The following is a 5,976-nucleotide window of genomic DNA, read 5'->3' as shown; positions in this document are numbered from 1 at the left end:
AATCACCAAAGACTTAATCTAAAAACCTCTACCTAAAGTATAAATTTATCTGTTTCTTCCTTAGGTTCTCCAGTTTTTTACATCACATATTTTGAAGTGTTGTTATTAAGTGCATGCACATTTAGAATTGTTTTATCTTCTTCATAACCTGACTTGATTATCATTAAAGAAATGTTCCTCTTTCCGTTTTTATTCCTCATTCTACAATCTACTCTCTTTGATTTTAATGAAACCATCATAGATTTTTTTTTTTTTGTGGGACCCTCGCTGGCAGCCGGGGAACGAACCAGGACTGCAGAGGCCGTGGCAGCCTCGCAGCCCAGTGCTCAACTGCTGCGCCACCAGGGGAGGCCTCATTATAGATATTTTTACTTAAATATTTGAATTATATGTGTGTGTGCATTGTGTGAGTGTGTGTGTGTGTGTGTGTGTGTGTGTGTAACTGGTGATCTCTTTTGAGTTGTGGGTTTCTTGTAAATAGCATATCATAGGGTCCTGCATTTGTGTTAAATCTGATAATTTGCATTTTACTAATAAGAACAGATAATACACTTGATCTTAGCCAAAAGGCCCAAAAGAGATGATAATCTTCATTTCAATTGGGGCATTTAGATTAAATTAATATGATTAATAATATGGTTAGTTTAAAACTACTGTATTCCTACCTTGTGATCTCATTTTTATCTTAACTATTTGTTACATCTCGATTCATTGTTTTAATGGTTGTCTTAGGATTTGCAATTTACATCTTTAATGTACCAGTCTTTTAAATACTGTTATACTCTTTATAGATACAGTATAAGAAACTTATATTTTACTGCACTTCCCACCATCCTATCCTTTGCTATTTATGTCATGTTTTTTACTACCATGTATGCTATAACCTTCATAATGTTGATATTTCTGCTTTAAATAAATGATTAGCTTTTAAAGAGATTTTAAAAGAAATAATATGCCTGTTATATTTCCAAATTTTTTCAATTTCTAGTGCTCTTCAGTCCTTTGCAAAAATTCAAATTTCCCCATGGTATTACTTTCCTTCTCCCTGATGAACCTTTAAAAATATTTCTAGAAGTACAGATACGGTGATGATGAATTCTTCAAGCTTTGTATGTCTGAATGTCTTTTTTTTACTTTTATTTTGACTGTAAAGAATTCTAGGTTGACAGATTTCTTTTCTTTTGTACTTTAAAGATGTCTCTCTTCTGCCTTCTGCCTTGCATACTATCTGATAAGAAATCTTCACCACTCCTATCTCTGTTCCTCTGTGCATAATGTATCTGGATACTCTGTCTGTTTTTAAGATTTCTTCTTTGTCAGTACTTTACAACAATTTGATTATGATGTACTCTGTCTTTATTTTCTTTGTGTTTAATCTGCTAAATTTTGGGGTTTGAGTTTTTGTAAAATTTAGAATGATTTTAATTAGTATTTTTAAATTATTTTTCTGTCCCCACTCCCTTTCAGGCAACCCCAAGTAAGTGAATATTAAAACACTTAATTTTGTCTTATAGGTTACCACTACATGATCATTTTTTGTCTTTTTCTGTGTGCTTTATTTCAGACACCTTCTATTGCTATGCCTTCAAGACCACTGATCACTCACAGTTGCTGATTTGATATTAACCCCATTCAGTACACTTTTAATTGCAAATATTGAAATTTCATCTACTTAAAAACTACAAAATGGACTTTATGCAAGTACCATTTATTTATTTTTCATCTTCCATTTCTCTTCTCATAATGTTTTTAAAACATGTTTAAAAGCATATTAATGATAGCTAGTTTGACATCCTTGCCTGCTACTTTACATATTTCGTGTGTTTATATTGATTTTTTTTCTTGGTTATGAATCATATTGCCTGCATTACACTTTATAGGAACATTGTGATTTTATGTCTTTTTTGCTGGATTTCTCATATTTCCTTAATTAATACTATATATTACTTTTATGTATAATTAATTTTAAATTAGTTGTATTATTTCAAGGCTTGTTATTAAACATGATTAAGATAGATCCAGATAAGACATTAGTCTGGCATCAGTTTAGCTCTATTTCTTAGTATTCCATTCAATGCCCAAATATGAGGTTTTTCCACTCTGACTAGTATAAATACCAACCATTCCTAGCCTGTATAAGATCTTGGAATTTGTCTGTCTACTGATAGTCGGTGTTTTTCAACCCAGCTGTAGGGAATTTCCTTTCATGTTATAGATTAGGAATCAGTGAAAGCCTCAAGGATCCCCTTGTGAATCTTCAGATTCTCTCTCTGAACTTGTACCTGTCCCACAGTTTCTAACTTTTGATCTCCCTGAACTCCTATTTTTCTCCTCTTCTCAGTAATATAGCCTAGATTTGTTTTTTCCCTATTTTTTGCACTAAAGCCTAGAAACAGTCTCTAGGCACAGTAAACTAGAGCAATTATGTGTCGTGTGTGTGTGCTGGGGGGAGCCAGCAATCACAGACTTGGGCTGTTTTAGTCCAATATCTGAAAGATCTTATCTCATACACTTTTTCTAGTTTTCTACTGTTTAAGACAGATTAAACCTGGTTCTTTTGCTCACTCTTGGCCAGAATCAAAGTTCCTATTGGTTTAATATTAATTTCTTTTATTATGAAGGAAGTTGAGTATCTCTTCACATGTTTAAGAAAAGTCTTTTGTATTTCTGTCTGTGAATGTGTTTACACCCTTCATTCATTTTTATTGTATTTTAATCAATAAATCTTGCATCATTTTCATGAACATCATTTAATGCCAGAATTCTACTTTGATTCTTTATAGTTTCAAAAATACTCTTTCTTTACATTGATATTTCATAAAGCTCTTTCTGAAATAATTTGCAATGCTGTTCTACTACTGGTGACTCAAAGATTCTTCAATTTTGATATGTTTTGTGTTTATACACAACCACTGCAAACATAATTCATACATCATAAAATATCTAAAGCCCATATGTAACTATTCTAGGATAAAAGTGAAGTAAACCAAGCAAAAAACACATCTCATGACCTTAAGAGTGCATTAGAGAGATGTTGAGAGAAAAAATATATATTTACATATTTTAAAGCCAAAATTATAAAATTGGCTGTGTTATAGGAGTCTCTTGGAAAAGATGAATCTTGAGAAAATTTTGGAGTAAAGTTATAAAATCTAAATATGTATAGAAAACACAGGCAAGGTGGGCTTTTCAGGGTTAGCTAAAGATCCAAATAGGAAAGGGGCATGGGGTGGGAAAAAACCAGCCAGAAGGTGATTTCTGTGGGCCTGTAGCCTCCAGTCAGAACCAACTTTATATGCTTCCCAGTAGAGGAAAGTGATGTTCTTGAGAAGCAAAAGTTCGAATTCACAAAGAGCTGGGAGAGATGGTTTCAGAGACTTGAAGGGAAACTGAGCAATATTCATAAATAGATGAAAACTAGATTGCCTAATTAATAATTTATTTATATTTCCATGGATACTGGTGCAGTTTTAGGGTTATATTTGAGTTCACTGGTGTTGGGTTTTTACTTAGAGAACATGAGAATTCAGTAACAATATATAAATAAAAAGTTAGAATGTGATGAAACTCACAAATCATAAGATAAAATCTTGTCTTCTGAAGAAGAAACATTCATAGATGTATATGAGCAAAACAGCATATAAAGAAGAAAAGTCTTTAGATGTGAAAAAACCCAGAAATATAGTGAGAGATTTTTAATTCCTCTATCAAAGGTAGGTTGAAGACTATGAAAAAAGGAATTAAATACCATGATAAATACACTCATAATAAGATGCTTCAAATGGACAATATTCTTTTTTTCCTACATGTCATGAAATATTTACAAAATCAGTTATGTAATGAACACACAAAGAAGTCCTTAGCAAAAGTTCTGATGTAGAAATATTACTTACCTCATTCTGTAATCATAATCCAAGAAAATTAATATAACAATAAACCCACTCAAGTAATTCTACCTACTTGGAAATTAAGACCCACATTTCTAAATAGCATTTAGAAATTAAAGTGGTTACTAAAAATGGTCTGAATTAGAAAAGACCCACATATCACACTCCTCAGTGGAGACAAAAAGTCATCCTTCATTCCCATCTGTCATTTTTATGTTTAGCAAAGCAGTTATAGTTACTCATGCCCTGTGCTGCTCTGTGTCTGGAATATATATTTACAGGCTTATTCATTTTATATCACTGATCATTTCTGTTAAAAAGAAATCAGTACTAGTAAACTGAGTATAGAATTGAGACTAATAGAAGGGAAGGAAGGGGGCAGAATGCAAAGGGGAAGCGAGCTCAGAGGACTATAATGGAGTGCAATGGGTGCCTTGGTGGTGGGTGTGGTGTTAACATACACCTGAAGGTACAAATCTATATTCCTAAATTATATATTCCTAAATTATATATGCTGTAAGCCAACATTACCTGTTTTTAAAAAGCAAACCAATAATTCAATAACAAATTGAATTGCCCAAGTGTTTTTTTTTAAACATATAGAGCATATGGTTAGTTCTGCTGTGTTTTCAAATATGTGGTTTAATAGCATTCGATACATTGCTCTGGCACATTCATATTGGAGTCAATGCAAAAATCATTAGAGAAATACACAGAACTGTGTGCCACACGTAACTTTCATTAATATTATTTTGATATCTGAGTTGCTACTTGCTCAATTTAGTATAAAGTCTTGTGGTTCCCTCTCCCTGCTCGTGCACAGTTTCCATCCCCTAATATGCTCAAAAATCTCCAGCATTTCTTCCTCTCTATACACCAATTCCCATTACTCTCAATGGCCCCCTATAGCCAGAACATGGACATACTCCCTGAAATTGGAAATATAATAGATAACTTCCTAGAGTAGTTAGATCTGTAAGGCGTCACTTGACCCACGCTCCATCTTTCTGAATGTGCCTGTTTCCTCCCCCAATGCTCATCAGGAGAAACACAGAGCCTGCCCTTCTTTCCAATTCTCTGGTAAATAATTAGGAAGTGGGCATGCATGACCCTCGATTTCCTGGCAGATTCAAATGCCTGCTCCAGAGTCTTCAAATATGTGGGCCTCATGGAAGTTACATTGTAATGGAAGGGGGTGGGGTCAGAAAAACAAATCAATAATATTTACTAGCTTGTAAAAATAAGTACTATGAAAAATACAAAGCAAGATACATCTGTCAGAATCCAGTCAGGAAAACAGACCAGAATTTAATATGGGGAGGTAGTCATGTTAGAAATGCTTACAAACAAACAGGTGACATTAAGGCAATCTAGAGCAGCTGCCACTCAGGCTGGAGCGTTAACAGCCACAGGGCCACAGCCACTCTGTAGAGGCTAGAGCCATGGAGGAGATACAGTCATTTCTGGAGATGCTACCCAAAAGAGAAAAGAGGATTAATCTCCTTAATTCACTCCATTTCCTCCTACTTCCCTCCCCCAGAAATCTAGTGTTTCTCATTAACCAAACTTAACTGGAAGCTAGTTAGAAAGGAAGTTGGAAGATGTAATTTGAAGGCTCAGTTTCCAAAATACAGAGAGAGCAGAGAAAGTTAGGGAATGTGTCTGAGATGAAACAGACAAACACACACACTGATTCAGTCACAGATGATAAGTAAGAACTAATTTAGAGATGGCAGTTAGGAAAGATTTTTCCTGAGAGGTGACATTTAAGCAGACACCAGAATGAAGTAACAGATCAAATCTTCTGAAAATCTGGGCAAACAGTATATGAGATAGAAGGAAGAGCAAAGGCAAAAACTCTAAGAAGGAAAACTACCTCACATGTCACATGGTCAAGGAGCAGCAGGGAGGTAAGTGTGGGCAGAACAGAATCAGGAAAGGGTAAGTCAGCAAGAGCGGAGGGCAGCAGAGTAGCAGCTGTGACAGTCCCCACGCTATAATGGGAGATGAACACGTACTAATACTTGGGATCTCCACTTTTCAGGGCGAATTAGGGATGAATTCATGATATGTAAATAGCAAACTAGAA

The 5,976-nt window shown here is 34.5% G+C and overlaps 1 pseudogene; it reads right to left on the bottom strand.

The window, feature by feature from the left end:
- Window positions 1-487: 487 nt before the first annotated feature.
- On the bottom strand, window positions 488-582 carry LOC119256489 (U2 spliceosomal RNA; annotated as a pseudogene).
- Window positions 583-5,976: the final 5,394 nt, after the last annotated feature.

This window comes from Talpa occidentalis, unplaced genomic scaffold, assembly GCF_014898055.3.
Source record: "Talpa occidentalis isolate TD23 unplaced genomic scaffold, MPIMG_talOcc4v2.1 talOcc4.3, whole genome shotgun sequence".
Classification (NCBI taxonomy): Eukaryota; Metazoa; Chordata; class Mammalia; order Eulipotyphla; family Talpidae; genus Talpa; species Talpa occidentalis.
Note: the sequence above shows the minus strand (reverse complement) of the source record. Positions and strands in the feature narration are given on the sequence as shown.